This window comes from Octopus sinensis, linkage group LG3 (assembly GCF_006345805.1).
Source record: "Octopus sinensis linkage group LG3, ASM634580v1, whole genome shotgun sequence".
NCBI classification, from domain to species: domain Eukaryota; kingdom Metazoa; phylum Mollusca; class Cephalopoda; order Octopoda; family Octopodidae; genus Octopus; species Octopus sinensis.
Window position 1 is genome coordinate 4,254,770 of NC_042999.1, and position 23,859 is coordinate 4,278,628.

At 34.0% G+C, this 23,859-nt stretch overlaps 1 protein-coding gene and 1 long non-coding RNA gene across 3 annotated transcripts in view; one reads left to right on the forward strand and one right to left on the reverse strand.

The window, feature by feature from the left end:
* Positions 1–23,859, forward strand: part of LOC115209156 (voltage-dependent calcium channel subunit alpha-2/delta-3-like) — a 720,530-nt gene that overhangs the window by 468,736 nt on the left and 227,935 nt on the right. The gene's annotated exons all lie outside the window — the stretch shown is intronic.
* Positions 369–23,416, reverse strand: LOC118762388. Its single transcript, XR_004998130.1, has 3 exons — positions 23,405–23,416; positions 12,074–12,078; positions 369–506 (listed from the first exon to the last, which is right to left on the reverse strand). It is a non-coding gene; the product is annotated as an uncharacterized LOC118762388 (long non-coding RNA).

Below are 23,859 nucleotides of genomic sequence, written 5' to 3' on the forward strand. Positions count from 1 at the left end.
GAGAGGAGTGTATGAGCTACACACAAGTGTATAAGTGGTTCAGATGTTTCCAAGACAGCCAAAAAATGTCGACATTGACGAACATTCTGGGAGACGTGCAACCAGCAGAACTGAGAAAAACATTGCAGATGTGTGGGCAGCTGTGAGGGGAAAATCATCGAATCACCATCTGTGAGTTATCAGAGGATGTGCAGATTAGTTACAGTTCAGTTCTGTCCATTATCACTGAAGATTTGGATATGAGATGCATGTCTGCCAAGTTTGTGCCAAAACTGTTTTCAGCTGACCAAAATGACACTCGGGTTCAGTTGCACAAGATCTCCTTGATTGTGTCTCGAACGATGAAAGCGTTTTGAAAACTTTGCGTAGGCCTCTGAGCAGGTATCGCCAAGCTTTTGTCAAAATTTGATGCAGATTATCTGCTCAACTTTCTCTATCATAGTCAATGCGACGATCACATGCTACACACCTTCCATCCAAACACTGCTGTATACAGTGGAAGTGAGCTTTGTGCACATGTGCAGCAGAGTTCAAGCTCAATCTGTTCCAAGTAGCTTCACTCTGCTAGCTTTGCACTTACACAGACACATGAAATAAGATACCGCTTACTTGAAAAACAGGTAAAGGTTAGTGACAAGAAAAGCAATCCAGCTGTAAAACAAGGCTTCAATAATATATTCACCTAATTCATGCGAGCATGGAAAAATGGACATAAAAACAAATGAATATATATATCTGAGTAAATGTACCTGTGTGTTATTTAGAAATGGGTTTATAATTGGATCCCTTTTTATGCTGAAAATACGTGTGCAATCATTATCATCTTCATCTTTACATCTGCTTCTTTTTTCTTTTTTTTTTTTGTAGTTTGTTTTTTACCATACTGGCTTAGTTTAAGCAAATAATTGTTTATCTCTTTTAAAGCTTTTTCTTTTTCGTTTTTTTTTGATGCTTGAAAAATATTTGTGTTAGTTTCCTGAAATTGGGATGATAATCTATTAAGATTACCTTAAAATGCCTCTAAATAAAGTAATTCATACATACAAAATAACACAAGCAAATGCATTTCAGATATAGTGGTTTACTGAGAGACTTTTTAAATAACGTGATATTTTGGAGGTCAAAGGATTACTGGAAAAAACTACTTCTTAGCATTTAGCATAAAAGAACAGGTTATGTGGCCTTTGCAAAATACAGGAACCAATGAGTAGCTAAAAGATTTCAGGATTTTGACAAAGATGGATTTGGAGAATATAATTGGGATTATCCAACAGAGTCAATTACTGTATAGCTTTTCAGTTTATAGGATTGACAATTCTTCAACCTTTTATTCAAATTTAGTACTGTCTAGTAGAAGTGAAGACACATGGTTAAGTGATTAGGGTTTTTCAACTCTCAGCACATTATGTCCTTGAGCAAGACACTTTATTTCACATTGCTCCAGTCCTCTCAGCTGACAAAAAATTAGCAGTACCAGTATTTCAAAGGGCTGGCCTTTTAACATTCTGTGTCACGCTAAATTTCCCTGAGAATTACATGTTCGGCCACTTGCATTAATTCCACAAGCAGGCTGTTCTGTTGATCAGATCAACTTGAACCTTCATCAACCGAGAGAGTGCCATTCATAGTAGAAGTTAATGCCCTCAGCAATTCAAGTCAACAACCCCTACCTTCAATTCACACTTTGTAGTTACTTGACTTCCATTGCTAATGCCTTTTGGAAAAGAATGAACACTGTAACTCACACTTCTGTGTGAAAAGAAGAAAAATAATATTTCAAATTTTATGTCTATGAGGATAAAGAAACAAAACAGAAAAACTCTAGTACTGTAACATCTCTAAGACATTATGACAGATTCTTAACAAGCTATATCTGAAAATGGATATGCTTTTAAAAAAAATATGTTGTCCAATATCTGATCTTGTTACTTCATGATTTTCTAAAATTATATTTTTTTCCAGAAAACTTTTATATAGGATACGGAGTTCATACATCTATATTACCTGTTCGTACATATGTGAATAACAATATATATATAGAGAGAGGGGGATGTATGTATGTCTATAACAATATATATATATACATGTATATGTATATAAAGGTGTGTGTGTATGTATATTATGCATGGTGGTAGTAAGCTGGAGGAGTTTGATATATAGATTTTGAGGAATTTTACATTGTCAAAAAATATGGAATGAATGTGATAAGTTATGAGAAACTGTTAATTGAAAATAGAAAATCTGAATAAGATAAGAAGCTTCCAAGCAGAATTGTCTTCCTGAAAGGAAAATATTAATTACAATATAAATATTGATTTCTTCACAGACCTAAGGCTTCAGAATTATAGCAACAGAAACTAGGAGTCACGATATTCATACCTCTCCCAAATTCCCAAATACATCATTGACCAAACTATGTTAGCCACACCAAAAAAAAATTGGTTTGGAAAGATTATTCATTGGTATGATAACATGAGATATATGTGCAAATGTTGAAATTTCATATTTTCATTTGTTATCGTCTGAGCAAAACAGTTGTGTGATATTTCCATTCTTTAATGACTTTACAACTGGTTGAAGACTTATAGAATAAAATAAACTCACTCACTTTAATAACAGGTAAGGTTTACTGCAATAAAATGGTCCTCATCCAGCCCATGCATTCTACTATTACACCAGCCAAAGTCTCGTGAGTGAACTTAGACAGAAGCTGAGAGAAACCCATTTATAAATATATACATATATATGTGTGTGTGTGTGTGTGTGTGTACTGATTCTGCCATGGCTGTGTGGTAAGTAGCTTGCTAACCAACCACATGGTTCTGGGTTCAGTCCCACTGCGTGGCATCTTGGGCAAGTGTCTTCTGCTATAGCCCCGGGCCGACCAATGCCTTGTGAGTGGATTTGGTAGACGGAAACTGAAAGAAGCCTGTCGTATATATGTATATATATATATGTATGTGTGTGTGTTTGTGTGTCTGTGTTTGTTCCCCTAGCATTGCTTGACAACCGATGCTGGTGTGTTTACGTCCCCGTCACTTAGCGGTTTGGCAAAAAGAGACCGATAGAATAAGTACTTTGCTTACAAAAAGATAAGTCCCGGGGTCGAGTTGCTCGACTAAAGGCGGTGCTCCAGCATGGCCGCAGTCAAATGACTGAAACAAGTAAAAGAGTAAAAGAGTAACTTATTTTCTAGTATTGATATAAATTTATTAAGAATGGTTTATCCTTTATGTTGGAAATCTATATGGTCATCTATGCCAGAGGAGAGCGGTTTCTTTCAAATTGATGTAATATTTTCATTGATTGATTAAATGGAGCCACTCGAAACAGCTGTAATGTATTGATACCTGCACATCCTTGTTACTTATTTACATTCTGTTCACCTAACTTGGAGCTGTGCAGACTATACCAAACTGACTTGGTGCCTCAATTTAAGTGCCTAATTCAACTGAATCTTAATTATAAAAAGCCTCATGATAGCAAAGGCTGCACCTGCCTACCTTGGTTGCTATGGCATTGAGGTAGATCCGGTCACCCCCATTAACAGGGGCAAAACCTGAATTTAAAACACTTGATGATGATGATATATATATATGCATGTGTGTGTATTGCTATTTCCTTACCTTGACATTGTATGACCATTGTAAGTGTCACTGTCATGCAAGTAATGTCCTTCATTTCCAATTTTCCATGAAAATGTGTCATGGGCAAATAGTACCTTACTTGGAAACAGGTGAAGACTTACAATAGAAAGAGCATTCATTCATAGAAAATTTGCCTTAACAAATTTCGTCTGTCTCGAGTAAACATGGAAAAGGGAATGTTAAAACAATGATGAAAACGGTGATTAGTATCGATAGTAGTATGGATGTGTAAATGGGGGTGTTGATATGCATATTTTAGAAATGATTAGCCTCTTGAATGCGAAATCTCTTATTTGATTCCAAATATTTGAAAACAACTTCAACAATTTCCTAAAATCTTTTAGCCATTTACACAGCTGAAGGTGCTATATATTGATATCAATGTTCAAATTGAATTTTATTTTGTCTCCTTTCTGAAAATATATTAAAGAAAGTAAAATGCTTCAAGTAAAATTTTGTTTCTGCTTTTCTTTTAATATTTTCCATTCACAAGCTGAAATGGTTATTATTCTCAGATTCTCAACTTTAACATCTTTCAACACTTCTGATTCATATAGGAAACTTTCTATAATATATAACATATGTAATTCAGAATTATTTGCCTGAATCTATGGCTTTTCAAAGTGTGCTGTGAAAAAATTATTTTGTTATGGAGTCGTAACAGACAAGATCAGAACTTTCAGGAAATTTAAAGGGAGAGAAAAATTGACAAAGTAAATTTGAATAAATAAGTTAATTAAACTTGAATAAATAAGTTCATTAAATTTGAATGAATAAATTTGTTCAGCTTAAACTTTAATAATCCGATTATAGGCACAAAGACTGAAGTTTTAAGGGAAGAGGCTAGTTGATTACATTGACTCCAATGCCCAACTCATATCTATTTCATTGGCCTGAAACAATAAGAGGCAAAGTAGACCTCAGTGGAATTTGAACTCAGAATGTAAATATGGATAAAATACCTATTTCTTTATTACCCAAAAAGGGCTAAACACAGAGAGGACAAACAAGGACAGACAAACGGATTAAGTCGATTATATCGACCCCAGTGCATAACTGGTACTTATTTAATCGACCCCGAAAGGATGAAAGGCAAAGTCGACCTCGGCGGAATTTGAACTGAGAATGTAACGGCAGACGAAATACGACTACGCATTTTGCCCGGCATGCTAACGATTCTGCCAGTGGATAAAATACCACTAAGCATTTTGTTCAGTGTGCTAATAATTCTGCCAGCTCACTAACTTCAGCTAAAATAAATTGACAAAGTAAATTTGAATAAATAAGTTGATTAAACTTGAATAAATAAGTTGTTTAAAGTTGAATGAATAAATTTATTATGCTTAAAATCTAATTGTGATAATGATAACTGTAAGTATTGACAGCCATGTAGAAAATAGATAGAAGTGCTTGCTTAAGTGTGAAACATTTGTTTTATAAGAAACAGTTTGTACATTTGATGAACCACCAATGATGGAACTGTCATATTGTCTCTCATTCTGTTATAAATAGCTGACAACTCTTCCTCAAATTACACTTTACTATCTGACACCAGGAAGAACACATTAGACTATGTTTTCATTATATTAAATGTCTATGAAATAAAAGGTACTTGGAATGGTTGGAACACCTTTGACCCTATAGTGGCTAACCTGAGGTTAAATGATTGCAATTACTACATGTGGAGATGGGTATTTCAGATTTATATATATTATTTAGAAGTATATAAAGGTGAGCACATTTGATAAATAACGATGACCAATTTAGGTACATTACCAGCAATTTTAAAAGGAGGATGTTAATCAGTATCATTGACCCCAGTAGTTGACTGGTACTTTATTTTGTACCACTGCCCCCTTGATGAAAAAAAAATGATGCAAAGTAAAGTTGACTTCAACATGATTTGAAGAGAGGCAGAACAAATTCTGCCAAGCATTTTATCCATTGCTCTAATGATTTTGCTAATTTGCTACCTTTAATGACAGCATTTTTATGTGTAGGGTCCTTATTTTTTTGTGCCTTGCTTCACTTCTCTATGTAAAATAGCTTCACAGATTTTGTAGTAACACTATCTGTAAAAGACTTGACATTCTCTCCTCATGATTTCTCTCTTACTCTCTCACCAATTTTAAATCTATGAAATCCATTGCTAAGCACCGACTTTATGATGCCTTAAAGTCTATGGAGACATCATATTCATATTTAAATTCAGAGAAGCGGTATACTATAAATTTGCAATGTTCCATCATAAAATATTTTATGCTTGTTTTCTGTTGCGGTATTTATGCCAGCTTTCATGATAGATATTTAAAAAAAACAAACCCACCTTGATGGAATTTAAACTTTGGCAGCAAGGAGGTTCAAACAAATATTACAATTATTAATTAGGCCATAATAAAACACCTTATTTCTATTGCAGTATCTATCTTCCATTTCTTTCCTAATGGTATTTCCCGTGTTCATTAAATTTTGTACTTCCTTCCATTTATTATTTTATGTTATTGTAAATCTGACAGGCCTAAAACATAGTAATTGGAGCGTAAACAGGGAATAATCTTTACTTTCGAAGAAACAGTGTTGATGTGACTCTGCAACCTCAATTTTCATAGACTTGTGTTCATTTCTTGAAGTTTTAGCTGTAACATAAAAATCAATATATTTCTCTTTATGACAAAACAACCACACACCCCACCAAACAACAAAAACAGAAACTACATTACAGTTTTACTGGTATTAAAAGAAATCTTTATTAAGTCAGAAAGAGAATTTTAAGCTTCTATTTCTCAACAGAAATAAATGTGTATACATCAGTGTATATATACATTCACACACATATATATATATACATGAGTGTTTGTGTATATATGTGAGTGTGTGTGTATATATATATATATATTTATATATGCAGACACACATACTGGAATGTATGCACACATGAACAAACATCTATAAAGTGACTTCTGTACCGTTTTGAAACATGGCAGCTTATTAATGTTAATGTACAGAAAGAATAATGGAAAAACTGCCAGATTTCATTACAATCAAATAACATTTTAAACCTAAAATTTGTAAACAGTTTACTTAGATAAAGTTTAGTATTAAAATGCACATTTTTGTGCCCCAACAAAATTGAATTGTTCAAAGTAAAACTTTTATTATAAAAATAGTTTGACACTTGCAACCATAAAGTTTTATAGTCAACATACACACAAGCAGAGACTATACAACTATGTGTATGTGTGCATGTATGCATGTGTGTAGGAATGTGTCCTAGTGCTAACTTGCTATCTTAAAGATAGTATATTTGGTATCAGTATGTATTTATAGGATATGTATGTGTGTGTGTGTGTGTGTGTATGTATATATATATATATATATATATATATATATATATATATATATATATATAACTATACACATATATACATATATACACACACATGCAATTTCAGTAAGTGTATTCATTAAAATGCATGCTCATGGCTATATTGACTTTTAGGGTACTAAAATTTTGTAATGAATAATAATAATAGTTTCAAATTTTGGCACAAGGCCAGCAATTTTGGGTAACCCCTATGCTCAACTGATACTTGTTTTATTGACCCTGAAAGTATGAAAGGCAAGGTCAAACTTGGCAGAATTTGAACTCAGAACATAAAGACAGATGAAGTGCCGCTAAGCATTTTAGCCAGCATGCTAGAGATTCTGCCAGCTCACTAACTTGCCATAATAATAATAATAATGGTTTCGGATTTTGGCACAAGGCCAGCAATTTTAGAGAAAGGCTTACATTCATTACTCCGTCCCCAATGCTAAACTGGTATTTATTTTATCAAACCTGAGAGGGTGGAAGGCAAAATCAACCACAGCATAATTTGAGCTCAGAATGTAAAGAGCCAGAAGAAATGCCATGAAGCGCTTTGTCTGACACACTTATAATTCTCACCATTTTACTAATACCACTGTTACTACTACTACTAATAATAATAATAGTAATAAAACTTATTGTTGGGAAGACACTCAGCAAGAAATGGAAACAAAATTGAAAGAAGAAAAACTGTTGTTATTATTATTATTATTATTATTATTATTATTATTATTATTATTAAGGTGGTGAGCTGGCAGAATTGTTTGCATGCTGGCCAAAATGCTTAGCAGTATTTCAGCCATTGTTATGTTCTGAGTTGAAATTCTGCTGAGGTTGACTTTGCCATTCATCCTTTCAAGGTCGATAAATTATGTACCAGTGAAACACTGGGGTTGATGTAATCAACTAGTCCCCTCTAGTGTGTGTGTGTGTGTGTGTGCACGCGCGCATGTATGTATGCATATGTGCCAGACGGAGCTGGCAAACGGCCACGAATGGATGGCATGTAAAAGCACCATCCGTCCGTGGCCGTTTGCCAGCTCCGTCTGGCACCTGTGCAGGTGGCACGCAAAAAGCACCCACTACACTCGCAGAGTGGTTGGCGTTAGGAAGGGCATCCAGCTGTAGAAACACTGCCAGATCAGACTGGGCCTGATGCAGCCTTCTGGCTTCACAGACCCCAGTTGAACCGTCCAACCCATGCTAGCATGGAAAACAAACGCTAAATGATGATGATATGTGTCATGGTGTTTATGTTTACCCAGCACCACTTGACAAGTGGGGCTGGTTCATTTGCATTCCCCAACTTAGCAGATTGGCAAAAGAGATCTTTAGAATAAATACCAAACTTAAAATAACTACTGGAGTTGAGTGGTTTGAAGAGAATCATAAAAAGCAATGCTGCAGCATAGCTGCTCTCCAATGACTGAAACAAGTAAAAGAGTATTTTACATCAAAGGAGAAATTAGCTCAATTGTTCACTGCTGTATTATCTCTTTGTAGTGAGATTATTTAACACATTTATAGATCACATGACAATCACCCAGGATTACAGAAACAAAAAAAAAATGTTGATGTTTTCTCTAGTAGTCATTTATCTATTTGTTTCAACTTACCAGAAATAGCATTTATACTTTTATCTATAGGTTTGCTATTTCCTCTGTTCAATAATATATACTAATAAAAACAATATAAAAATCTACCAGTTGTGTCGTATTGATTTCTTTCTACTTAGTCTTACCCCCCAAAAACCATGTTCTCTAAACTCATCTTGCTTCAGTTATCAATAGCCATCACTCCAACCTGTGCCTCACTAATTTAGTATTGTCTCTTTCCATACATAAAGTCTAGAATATTTTACATTGTACCTATTTCAGAAATAGAACTTGAAACAAGACAAGGAAGAAAAGAGGAATATTCTCAAGTTATTGTTCTTGTTTGACATCATTTGATCACTTATTGAAAATGAACTTTGTTCTTTATTTCTTTGATATTCTTTTAGTGAGTATCTTGTCAAACAAGCAACTTAATGTCAACAGAAAAATTTAGCCCAGTGAGGCGCTGAGATTTTTAGGCTGAACACATATACATACATACATGCATACATACATATATACATACATACACATGTATGTATGTATATATACATATACATATATCTATACATGTATACACACACACACACACACACACACAGATGAGCACATAAGTGCAAAATAACGTGGTAAAAATAGTACTCGAATACCAAAAGTAGAGTAATATCCTTTAATTAGAGCTGCAAAATTATCACAAAAACTCTTTTTGTGATAAGTTTGCAGCTTTAATAAAAGTATATATAGGTGCAGGAGTGGCTGTGTGGTAAGTAGCTTGCTTACAAACCACATGGTTCCAGGTTCAGTCTCACTGCGTGACATCTTGGGCAAGTGTCTTCTGCTATAGCCCTGGGCCGACCAAAGCCTTGTGAGTGGATTTGGCAGACGGAAACTGAAAGAAGCCTGTCGTATATATGTATATATATATATATATATATATATGTATGTGTGTGTTGTGTGTCTGTGTTTGTCCCCCTAGCATTGCTTGACAACCGATGCTGGTGTGTTTAGGTCTCCGTCACTTAGCGATTCGGCAAAAGAGACCGATAGAATAAGTACTGGGCTTACAAAGAATAAGTCCCGGGGTCGATTTGGTCGACTAAAGGCGGTGCTCCAACATGGCCGCAGTCAAAATGACTGAAACAAATAAAGGAGTAAAGGAGTATATAAAAGTACAAACACATCCTCATTTTAATGTCTACATTTCCATGTTTACATAGATATAAATGTGGATACTAAAATGAGGAAGACATATCTTTTCATCTTACTTTCCTTCATCCCCTACCCACATTCATTACATCCACTTCTACTTTCTCTCCCCTCTCAGTTATAGGGGCCACATTAGGTCCCTTAACCTTGCAACTTATGAGACAAACATCACTAGTGCTAGTGTCACAAAAAATGCACCCAGTACACTTTGTAAAAGCGGTTATTGTTAGGAAAGGCATCTAGCTGTAGAAACCATGTCAAAGTAGACATCTCTTGTGAAGGGTAGGAGAGTCCAGTTTGCTGGACATTGTTGTAGAGCTGAAAAAAAAGTAATTTCTACTCTTCTCCTCTGGAAGCCATCTACTCGCAATACCAGAGGGCGCACACTCTCCTACCCTGATGTAATCTCCAGGGATACAGGCATCCAGCAACAGGACCTCCGTAATGCCATGATGGACCGTGAAGTCTGGCGTAGCATGGTAAATTCCATTGTCTCGACCAAGGTCGAACAATGATGATGATGAGACATTGAAGCATGACACATAGTTCCAACTCATCAGATCCTATCAAACCATCCACCCATGCCAACATGTAAGATGGATGTTAAATAATGGTGATGATGATGATGATGATGATGATGATATACATTTAGTGTGAGTGTATGCGTGTGTTTATATATAATAATATGTATATAAAATGTGTATTTTCTTTCTTTTCTTTCATCAGCTGAAGTGACTGAAAACGTCATACTTTATTCAATTTTTTTTTTTTTCACTGCTGCATATCCTTTCAAGAATTTACCTAATCAGATTGCTTCCTAATTTTTAGTTAAATAAGATGATTAAATAAACTCTCTGAATAAAAAATTAATTTTATTTAGAAATATTATTTAATCGTTATTTTTTTTCTTCCTTCATTTCTATCTTCTTTCTTTTTCTTTGAAATTGCTTGGCTTCAATCACTGTGCTTTAAAGAAAAATAAAACAAAATTTGCCTCCTAATCATAACAAAACCACATTTATACCATATTATGTCAATTCCTGTATCATTATTAGAAATTGAATGCTAAGAGTTTGGAGCTATAGATCCCTGGTTCAAACTGTACAATGAAGACAAGGACTAACAATATATCTTTATCAAAGTACATGCCTTTCTGTACCGTTTCCTTCCTGTTATAAATTTACTTAGTAACATCAAAAATGGGCACCAAAGTGACAAAATCTATCATTGTTTATTCAACAACAATATCTTCCGATAACCAACTTAATCTTGACGACAAACTATACAAATAGATAAGCATTCACCCGAAGCTGGTGTATTAGAGTTTGTCCTATATGTTATAGCATTGTTCTTAGAACATAGAACTAAATCTGTGTTTATTCATTGTTTCCTATTACCATTTTCGATATACATAATATTTCAGAAATCATTGTTTATTAAACACATTTTCTGAAATGAATTTTTTTTTTTTATTAAAATTTCTATAGGAAATAGAAGACAATAATCATAGATTGAAACAAAAGAATATTTTTATCACTTTGCCGAACGTCTTTGCTGGAAAACAAAAGACTAATAAGCAACCTGATGAATATTTTATTAATTTATTTTATTGATAGTTTGCTTTCAAGATGAATGCAATTTATGAATTGCATTATCTTCTTCAATGAACAATATTATCATTATAATTTTTATTATTATTATCATTATTATTATTATTGTTATTATTATTATTATTATTATTATTATTATCATCATCATCATCATCATCATCATCATCATCATCATCATCATCATCATCATCATCATCATCATCATCATTATTATTATTATTATTATTATTATTATTATATTATTATTATTATTATTAAGGCAACAAGCCAGCAGAATCATTAGAGCACCAAACACAATGCTTTGCAATAACTGCCCCTCACATTCTGTGTTCAACTCTCACAGTCGTTAACTTTGCCTTTCAACCTTTAAAAATATAAAAAACAGTCAGTCTAAGAACTAAAGTCAATCTTTGCACAAATTTCATTCCTTCCTACAAATTTCATTCTTTGTACATAGATCAGTGGTATTGATTGCCCTTTTCCCTTGAAAATTGATGGCCTTGTGCCTAAATTAGAAGCAGTGGTTACTGTTGCAATACAGTTGAACACTGTGGCCGATGTGATCCCAAAATTGCTGGCCTTGTGCCAAAATCTAAAACCCCTCAGTCTCTTTTGCCAAACTATTAAGTGACAAGAATATAAATACACCAAGACTAGTTGTCAAACAGTGATGGGGGACAAGCACAGACACAAAGACACACACTTATATACATGGATGGATGGAAGCACTCCATCAGTTACGACGACGAGGGTTCTGGTTGATCCGAATCAGCGGAACAGCCTGCTCGTGAAATTAACGTGTAAGTGGCTGAGCACTCCACAGACACGTGTACCCTTAACGTAGTTCTCGGGGATATTCAGCATGACACAGAGAGTGACAAGGCCAGCCCTTTGAAATACAGGTACAACAGAAACAGGAAGTAAGAGTGAGGGAAAGTTGTGGTGAAAGAGGGATCACCACCATCCCCTGCTGGAGCCTCGTGGAGCTTTAGGTGTTTTCGCTCAATAAACACTCACAACGCCTGGTCTGGGAATCAAAACCGCGAGTCCGCTGCCCTAACCACTGGGCCATTGCGCCTCCACTTATATACAAACATGTTGTTGAATAATTAAGTGATTGTAATCAGCCTTCATCAAGTTTCTCTTATCGTAATTCTCAATTAAAATTTATTGCTCTGTCCATTTCTTTAAAGCTATTCACTCCCATAAAGGAATTCTTTAAAAAACAAAAATACTCTCCTTTCCTTTAATTTCCAGATGTAATCAACAATCTCTTACTTCTTCATATCTGGATATGAAGCAATTGTATTATTTTAAATATAAATATAAACTATTTTTATAAAAGTGTTTAATCAGTTTGATATGCATTTTAAAAATTTATCTTGAATAAGCTTGGCTTGAATTCTGTAATTCAAAATTTTATTAATCGTTTTTATTAATTTGAAAGGTAAATTATCTTAGATATGAGAACTTTACTTGTATGAAACAATGAAGCATTGGAGGGTATATGTTTTAATTAAATATACCAGGCGCAGGAGTGGCTTTGTGGTAAGTAGCTTGCTTACCAACCACATGGTTCCGGGTTCAGTCCCACTGCGTGGCATCTTGGGCAAGTGTCTTCTGCTATAGCCCCGGGCCAACCAATGCCTTGTGAGTGGATTTGGTAGACAGAAACTGAAAGAAGCCTGACGTATATATGTATATATATATATATATATATATATATATATGTATGTGTGTGTATATGTTTGTGTGTGTGTTTGTTCCCCTAGCATTGCTTGACAACCGATGCTGGTGTGTTTACGTCCCCGTCACTTAGCGGTTCAGCAAAAGAGACCGATAGGATAAGTACTGGGCTTACAAAGAATAAGTCCCGGGGTTGATTTGCTCGACTAAAGGCGGTGCTCCAGCATGGTCGCAGTCAAATGACTGAAACAAGTAAAAGAGTAAAAGAGTATACCAATATCATTAACAGGGAGTAGGGGAATATTTACTTGAATACTGTTTATGAGTAAAATTTAATCATCATATTTTAATAGGTTCTAGTAATATATTAAAGGCACTAAAACTTATCTGCCTCGGTTTGTAGTTAACAAGTTTGCTTCCAAACTACATGGTTTCAGGTTCAATCCCACTGCATGGCACCTTGAGCAAGCGTCTTCAACTATAACCTTGGGTTATAGCTTTGTGAAGAAATTTGTTGTACACATGCGTGTGTGTGGTTATGTGCAACCTTGTCTTGACAGCATTCAGATGTAGTAAAATCTACTTCAACAAATTCTCTTTTACCTATGTAAGCATAAAAAAAGTGGATGTTAAATAGTGGAAATGGCAAGGGTGGTGGTTTGCTTGCAACTGGGATGGGGAAATGGATAAGATGAAAGAAAAGGAAAAAAAGGGCAGCCAATTATTTTATTTGGGTAGTATTTCATTCATTTATGCTACTAATGATCTTAGAGGTATCTTATGAACATTACATCATCTCATTCTTCTTACTCAATAAATGTGACTTTGTACCTAAGTAAAAAATAAATATTGGTCTCAAATTTTGGCACAAGGCCAGCAATTTCGGGGGTGGAGAAGTAAGTGAATTAAATCAACCCAGTGCTCAACCAATACTTATTTTATCAACTCCAAAAGGATGAAAGAGAAAGTTGATATCAGTGGAATTTGAACTTCAGAGCATGAAGACAGACGAAATGCAGCTAAGCATTTTTCTCACTACCCTAAGTAAGAAATAAATATTATAATATGGTAAACTTTGACAATAATCTTCACATGTTTAAAATAATAGTTTTCCTGTCTATGGTGATAGAGAATCTCTATTATTTGAGGATGAAGATTCAGTTGTTCAATCAACGAAATTATCTGCTCCTGAATTAATGTAAATATTCCATTAAGGTTACACAGAAATGTGTATCCTTAATGGAATTGTCTGACAGAATCAGTGTGAAACAATGTGTTACAAGGCTGTACTTTTGAATTACAATCAACCTGGAAGGCTTCTGTACAGTTTCCATCTGCCTAATTTCACTCACGAAGTATTTGCCCAAAATGCTAGGCAGTAGGATTGAATCCACAACTTCATGGTTCTGAAACAAACTTCTTAACAATTTGGCCAAACTAAACCTACTTTCTATATATATAAATAGTGCAACAATGTCAAATAAGTAAATTTTGTGTTGATGTATATTATTATTATTATTATCATTATTATTATTACTATTATTATTATCATTATCATTATTATTATTATTATTATTATTATTATTATTATTATTATTATTATTATTATTATTATCACACCCATTGGTGAATTATCTATTATCTAAACATATGTCAGTATTATTTTGTGTATACAATCAACTCAATGTTTGTCCAAAATATACTGCTTATTTATAACTTTATCAAAGCATCTTATTTCCTTAGACAGTAGCCATAATATTCTAGTACTTATATCATCATCATCATCATCATCATCATCATCATCATCAATATATATATATCTTATATACTACAAGCACTTTAAGCTCTTTCTGGAAGTAATTATCTGAATTAGTATATATATATATATATATATATATATATATATATATATATATATATATATATATGGGATACATACTATTAGAAAATAAATAGATAGACAGATAGATAGATATATGGTGCAGGGAGGCAAAAATTTATTTCTGCAACAAACAGCGGATAAATAATAGAAGCATATTTAGCAATAGATTAGAAATCTTACAGGATAATATTTTTCTTTATTCATTAAAGTTCCTTTCTGATAAATTCTAGCAGACTCGAGTTCCAAGATTCATTCTTGTTTTGACTGATTTAGTTGCTGTGAAAATAACAATGTTGGGCTGCTGCCTTTCAAATTAGGTTTCTGTTATTTTTAATCTGTATTTGTCGAATTCTGTTTACTCTTATCTCTTATCTCAATTACATTTCGTGTTGTACTATAGAGATACAGATACAGTTATATTCTTGTAAAAGATATAGCAATTAATTCTTAATGAGATTATGGTTTAGAAATACTCCTGTGACAATAATGGGGCTATTTGTTTGATTCAATTTAGTTATCTTCATAGAATGTGGTTGCATTTATTAAATTTTAAGGACAGATTCAGACCAAATTTACTTTAGTAAATTCTAACACTTTTAAAATTGTATTAATTCCATCTAAAGAAGTTAGCGAGGTGTTATCATCACTCATTTTAAATTATTCTACTGATGTGTGCAGATATTGCAATTTGGTTAAGTGACAAGAAGTGTAGGTACAAAGAAGCAGCTCTCAGATATATTTACCTCAGTTAATACATTACTATTGATGTTGTTGATTAACCCTAAATTAATTCTTATTGAGCAGAACTATGATCAAAGGTGTTTATGATCACCCTGTTTCTTTGTACATCTATAACTGCACTGTCCAATGCATCCCACCTTTTTTAAGATGCTAGGGCTTAATTTGAGATAAATTGGTTGCTACTTCTAGCAGTTTAAGCAACCATATAAAGATTGCTGCAGTTTGTAATTTTATGTAGTTTTCATTATTACCATATATTAGAACTCTTTACACTCAGAGTTCAAATTCTGCTGATCTCAACTTTGTCTTTCATCCTTTCAAAGTTGATAAAATAAGTACCAGTTGAACACTGGGGTTGATTTAATTTACTAAGCCTCTACCCCAAAACGCTGGCATTTTGCCAAAATTTGAAACCACTAATACTTCATTATTTTCCTAACCTGGTATCTTAAATGGCTAGATCCATAGAAACCATTGAAACTTTTGAGAATAGTATTCTAGCAAAGCCCTAACTTTTGGTTTGGCTAACACAAACCAAAGGACTAAAGTAATTTAATATAGGAATCTCTCTCTATATAAACGGCAGTTTGTCTGTCTGCGTGTCTGTGTGTCTGTTAGGTTGTACCCTCACCCTGACCACGGCTTTCAACCGATTCTGATGAAACTTGACACACACATAGCCCAATGTCATAATTCAAAACTAACGCAGCAAAAATTTTGAAAAGTTCCCCCAGTTCTGAAAAAAATCGATAAATTCGACATGGGGTCGAGAATCAGAAACACAAACCACAGACTGTCTAGGGGACGCAACTCGACCTTTTTAACTCTCAAAAAAAATTTACCATAATTTTTTTTCCATTTTTTTGCTACTTTTTGGCTATAACTCTCTAAAAATGCTTTATAGTTATTTCCCTTACAAACCCGAGTAACGCCGGGCGATACTGCTAGTCAATTGTTAAAATATAATTTCTAGAAGATATATTGTCAGTTTCTTTTCTCTTTTTTGCTTGCATCAAACATTTCATCAGAAGTATTATTTCATGAAAGGGGTTTAGAAATTCAAGTGAAATCCAAATGGAGTGCTACTATACCTATATCGGCTGTTATGCACATTGGCTTTCTGAACTACATCCAGAGAAGAGCCACACAGATGATTGGTGTTTCATCTCCAACAGACACACTCCAGCCTCTGTTTATATGCATACTGTCTCTGCTCTCTGTCTTCTATCGCTGCTTCATAAAACTAACTGGTCTTGCACCTCTACCATTCAGACCCCTTCGGCCCACTCATCTTTCCATCTTGGTGTTTCCGACCTCCTTTCCCTACACTGGCCACTACACTCAGGGATTTTCCCCTTTCTCATGTTTTTTCCTGTAAGTGTTGATCTGCAATAGTTTAAATCAGTGGCTCTCAACCTTTTTTTTTGCCTGTGAACCCCTTTAGTTCCTATTTTACTCTACTGGACCCTTATAGCCATTTGAAGTTTTCAGAAGCTGCATTATATTTTTATAATTAAATATTATTGGGAATTGTATAAAAAAAATTGTTAAAATATTTCGAGTATTATAGAAATATAACCATTTCATTGTAGATAAATTTTAACAACAAAATCTTATAAGAAACCCCAAGGGTTTTATGGTCCCCAATTGGAAGGTTTACAAGGGTTATGAACTCTGCTCTTACCTTTAGACTCAGCAGCTATGAACATAGAATGTGTTTTGTTCAAGGATGTGGTTCTTACTGAAACTGTTGAATTTTTTAACCAGTAACTGACTCTGTAAAAAAAACAAACTTAAATTCCTGCTCAGATAAAATGGACTCATCTCCAGTTAGTTGGAATACTATGTATACTGGTTATATTAGTTGAACTGGTGTTCTCATCTTGATAGTTGCTTTCACTACATTTTGGTTGTTGTACATTCCAGCTTTCTTCAGGTGTTTTGTGTTAAACTCAGTTGTATTGGAATTTCAAAACTAACTCTTTATTTGATCATTGGAGGCACTCTATTCTCAATCTGCTCTCTATGCATCATGACATTTTTGCTTCAGTTGATTTTGTTTTTGTGAATTACCTTAGTGTCTTGCTTGAGATTGAACTCAGAACCTTTAGGTGAGTGCACAGCATTAACCAATGTCTTTATCTACTATGCCATGCCTATAGGCAGTGACAGAGGGAATTTTTAACACAAGACATCTGAAGAAGGCTGGAGGATACAACAGCCAAAACCTAGTAAAAGCAACAACCAAGATGAGGAAGACACCAATCTTACTAATCATCATCATCATCATCATCATCATCATCATTTAGCGTCCGCTTTCCATGCTAGCATGGGTTGGACGGTTCAACTGGGGTCTGTGAAGTCAGAAGGCTGCATCAGGCCCAGTCTGATCTGGCAGTGTTTCTATGGCTGGATGCCCTTCCTAACGCCAACCACTCCGTGAGTGTAGTGGGTGCTTTTTACGTGCCACCCGCACAGGTGCCAGACGGAGCTGGCAAACGGCCACAAATGGATGGTGCTTTTACATGCCACCGGCACGGGGTCCAGGCGAGGCTGGCAACGGACACGAACGGATGGTGCTTTTACCGGCACGAGGCCAGTCGGGGCGGCGCTGGCAACGGTCATGAATGGATGGTTCTCTTACGTGCCACTGGCACTGGTAACCCAGCTGCAATTTCCATTGATTGATTTCGATTCTGATCCTCACTTGCCTCAACAGGTCTTCACAAGTAGAGTTTTGTGTCCCAAGAAGGGAAGGTATGCATTAAATTAATTATAAACAGTATACATTAAATTAATTCCTCATCTCAGAAATATAGAATGGGAATATAACTACTCTAACAGTACAACCATGTCATCTTTAAGGTAAAGAATTCTTTTGTTTTGAGACAGATGTAAGGAGAATATTTATTCACATATCCTACATTCAGAGTTCATTCAAGTTCATTTGAAGGTTGTTTTTCAACAATGTTACAATGATGATTCATTGTTTTTAGTTGGTTTTTTTTTCATTTTATTATCATTTTCCTTCAAAAACAAATCATTTTTATCTGTGTATCAATAATTGTGTATCAGCCGGAGAGTTATACATTGTGGGTTTGTTTTTTTCTATTGATTTTGTCACTTCAAATAACTTCGATCTACTGCACTATGAAAACATGTCTAAACACGTAGAATTGTTAATAGCTTCCATTTAGAGCACAGTGCTATGTTAATATATCCTTGCTGAATATTTATGGTTCAAAATGGAAATAGGGAATTAAGTTGGTAATTGCTTTGTTATAATTAGCTTCACTTAACCTGTTCCTTGTGTTATACACTAGAGCAAATCAAGTTTCTTTTCATTTATATCTTCTCCTTTATGTTGATTTAGCTAATTCTTTCTCTCATTTTCTTCCTGTAACACACACTCAGGCAGTAAGAATTCGAAAGTCTAATATTGCCAGTTAGTTTATCAAATATGTGCTTACATGTTAGAAGCTAAACTAACAGCACACATACCTCATATGCTAATCAGCAGTTAATAAGGATGGTGGGGGTTGTTTATTTGTTTGAGGGATTTCTTGTTTTGATTTGTAGTTACGGTATTTTTACACTTTATTTAATATATTTATTTAATATTTTGTAATCTAATTACGTTAGTTAGAATATGGATGAAGGTTGAGGAAAGCCTACGTCTGACTCAACTCATTTATCACACTGGAAACTAAAGACAGTCACCAATAAAGCAAGCTGGTGATTAAGAAACTTGCTTTGCAGCTGCAAGGTTTTGAGTTCAGTGTTAATGATATATAATGATACTTATATGAACTAAAGGTGTGTTTTTGCCAATGTTTACATCGGTATGCACATTCTATAACCGTGTTTCCTAGGGGATTTTTACAAAAAATAATGAAAAATAGTTCAGAATTACAGAGAAGACAGAATTCTTTGCCTTTGTCATAAGGTATCGAGATTTAGAGAATTAACCATTCTAAATTAAATTGTTCATTGTGATCTTTTAGATCCCAAATTAATTTATATATGTGTGTATATATATATATATATAATATATATATATAATTATATATATATATATATATATACATATATATATATATATATATATATATATATATATAATTATATATATATATATATATATATATGTATGTATATATATATATATATATATATATATATATATGTGTATGTATATGCATATGTGTGTGTGCATAGTGCATTTGTCTTAATGCTTGTGTTTATCCTCCCTGACACCAGTGTTGATTTGTTGACATCCCTTTAACTTAGCAGTTTGGCAAAAGAGACCAATAGACTAAGTACCAGACTTTGAAGAAGTACTGGCATTAATTTGTTCAACTAAGCTCTTCAAAGTGGTGCCCCAGCATGGCTGCAATCCAGTGACTAAAACAAATAAAAGAGAAAAACAAGATAGTCAAACCTTATTATAGTTAGAAGAGATAACAAAAATAAAAGAGAAAAAGATAAAGATAGAATGTAATCGTCCACTATTGGGTACCTCCCACTTTGTGCTTAAAAATTTATTGCCTTTCCACTGATTTGTTAATGATGTGATATTAAATTGGTGATGGCTGGGCACTCACAGTTTTATTATTTGCTCATGCCAGCTGAGTAGACTGGAACAACATAAAGTAAAGTGCTTTGCCAAAAGACACAACTTGCCTCTTGGACTGGGAATCAAAGCCATGTTCCGTCTCAGGAAATCTTTACATACATATGAGCAAGTTTAAAAGAGTTTTGTCTCCTTCAGCCCTTTCGATACTAACCTATCTGAGACCATGTCTGGTCCTGTAAAAGAAACTTCCTGTTTAACCCTTTAACATTTAAATAACCTGATCGAATGTAATGCTAATTTATTTGCATTGCTTTGAATTAATCATGCATTATCTTAGAGCTTTGAGATTTCAGTAATGTGATTATTTATTTTTAGAATGACATGATATGTTAAGCATGAGGAGGTGGATCTGACAGAATATATTGGCCAGATATGTTCAGTTTAAACACTAAAGGATTAAAGCAATCTAAATTAAAAGTTTCCACCAACTTAATAATGACAATTACTCTACTAAATTCTTCATTATTTTCAAAGTTAATTGAAGCAAAAGTCATGAACTTTCCTCAGAAATATGATAACAAAAGAGTTAACTGCATTGACTGATTCATAAATTGTTCCATTTACTAGCATACCATTATCAAGTAAAATAACCATAACCTGTTGTTTAGTTAAACCTTCATCTTACACTTACTATTTTTCATTTGGAAAATATAATTAAGGTTTTAAAAAATAAAAAATGCTCTGAATACAAAATTAAGAAGGTTAGGTTGTCTTATAAACATGAATGTGTATTTCAATAACCTCTAGATGCATTGAGGTGATATTTAATTATTACAAAATGCCTATATTGAAATTAGATGTAAAATATAAAAGCTCTTTCCTCTTAACTCATTTGTCATTGTATTTAGTCAAACCAGACCCAACCACCACTGACAACATAACATTTGTTCTTTTCTTGATGAAATTTTTTATTTCTGTATATAGTGGTATGCTTAACAATGCCTCCAGCAAGCTAAGATCTTTATTCTCTCTCAGTCATATATTTCAAAATATAAGCTATATAATCGCAGCAAATATATTTCAATATATGTTTAGAAGGATTAAGTCTTAAATTATATTATTGAACACATAGCATGAATATATACACACGCACACATACACATACACACACGTACCTATGTGTGTGACATGTAGGTTTTAGGTGAAATCATAAATAAAACCAATCAAATATTAACTGAAAGAATACCCAATATACTTAAGTAGATTATCGTTTATTTAATACTAGCAGTATCGCCTGGCGTTGCTCGGGTTTGTAAGGGAAATAACTATATAAGCATTTTTAGAGAGTTATAGCCCAAAAATAGCAAAACAATGCACTAAAAATGGAAAAAAAATGATGGTAAATTTTTTTTTAAATCGTTGACTCATCGTAGACATTTTTAGAGAGTTACTTCCCTTATATAATAGCGAAAAAATGCATTAAAATGGAAAAAAAATTATGGTAATTTTTTTTTAAATCGTAGACTCATCGTAGATGCGCACTAATACCCAGAAGGGCTCGATATGAATCACGACTATAAGATACCCGCTTTTGGTTAAACTGCACCGCAAAATGTGGGAGTAGTTAGGAATCTAAATCATAGGAGACAGACACTCACACAACTTGACTTTTACATATAAAGATATTTAAGTTGTCAAATTATTTTTACAAGAAAAAGGTTGACCCTGAGTTTAAGATTTTGATGGACAATCTGCTGAATCTAATCATTGGCAAAATTCTGAAATTCTAGTTTATTTTTTCCCTTCTAAATATATATTCTTTTATTCTTTTACTTGTTTCAGTCATCTGAGTGTAGCCATGCTGGAGCCCCACCGTGAATGGTTTTAGTCAAACAAATCACCCCATGACTTCTTTTTTAAGACTAGTATTTATTCTATCGGTCTCTTTAGCTGAACTGCTGAGTTGCAGAGATGTAAACACACCAACACCAGTTGTCAAGCAATGATGGAGGGGGACAAACACACAGACACATGCACACACACACACACACACACACACAGATATATATGACAGGATTCTTTCAGTTTCCATCTACCAAATCCACTCACAAATTTTTGGTCAACCCAAGGCAAAGACACTTGCCCAAGATGCCACACAATGGGATTGAACCCAGAACCATGTGGTTGAGAAGCAAGCTTCTTTATTTCTTTCAAATTGCCATAAAGGCATTACACAGAGGGGGACACTACAACACATATGGGAACATATAATAATTAAAATATGATGCTATTGTAAGTAGCTTTATGAGACCTGCCTAAAAGTACACTAAAGTAGTAAAATGTCAGACATCTTTGGTTAGTAGGCTAATGCCAGAACTACATAAACATTGTTATTTCATAACCATTTAAAAGACCCAGCCTGGGAGCATTTGTGTGGTCATTCAACATTTTAGAAATAGCAACCTAATTCTCTTAAAATCAGGCTTTACCCTCTAATAACAGGAAGGAAATATTAAACAATATCATCATCATCATCATCATCATCATCATCATTATTTAACGTCTGTTTTCCACGCTAGCATGGATTGGATGGTTCGTCCAGGGTCTAGAAGCCATGGAGGCTGCACCAGGCTCTAGTCTGATTTGGCAGTGTTTCTACAGCTGGATGCCCTTCCTAACACCAACCACTCCATGAGTGTAGTGGGTGTTTTTTATGTGACACCAGCACAGGGGCCAGAGCAAGCTGGCAAACAGCCACGATCAGTTGGTGCTTTTATGTGTCACTGACACGGACGCCAGCCAGGCGGCGCTGGCATCTGCCACGTTCTGACGGTGCTTTTTATGTGTCACCGGCACGGGTGGCTTAACTACAATTTCCATTTGAATTTTTATTTTAGATATACAAAAAGATGGAATGGTCATGGCTGGAATGCCTTTCATCATAGATCTTTCCAATCAGGGACAACCTGGAGCTAAATAATAACAACAACAACAACAACAGCATAAATTATTTTAAATTCATTCTTTTCTTTAATTCCAACATTTTTCAGTGTCTTCCATCTCTTCTTATTAATTTGCTGTAGTTCCATAATACACTTTAAAATTTCACATCATTCTGCTACTTTGTAATAAATACTTTTGTGGTCTTCTGCATTATTCTGAAGTTTTAGTGTCTCAAAGCAGCTATAGAAGTCTGTAGGAATCTCAGGAAGCATAACAGCATTATATTTCCTGTTTCTCTCCATAATATTCAGTTTCTAGTTTTAATTTGCTATAAGCAATTAAGTAGGTTCGTTATTCTTATCGATATTTATGGTTTAATTTAAAACCTATATGATAATCTTAAAGAAACAATTAAGCTAATTTGTATTTGTATACAAAGTCTTTGTATCTTATTGCATTTGTGACATTCCTATCATATCAATCCTAACACAAAGAAATGAAAAATTTAATTATTTTATGAATATAAATTGAAGTAGGATAGTTTTTTTGTTTGTTTGTTTTCTCCAAGGCTGAGTAAGCAATGTAGCTTGCATTTAAAATTAAATG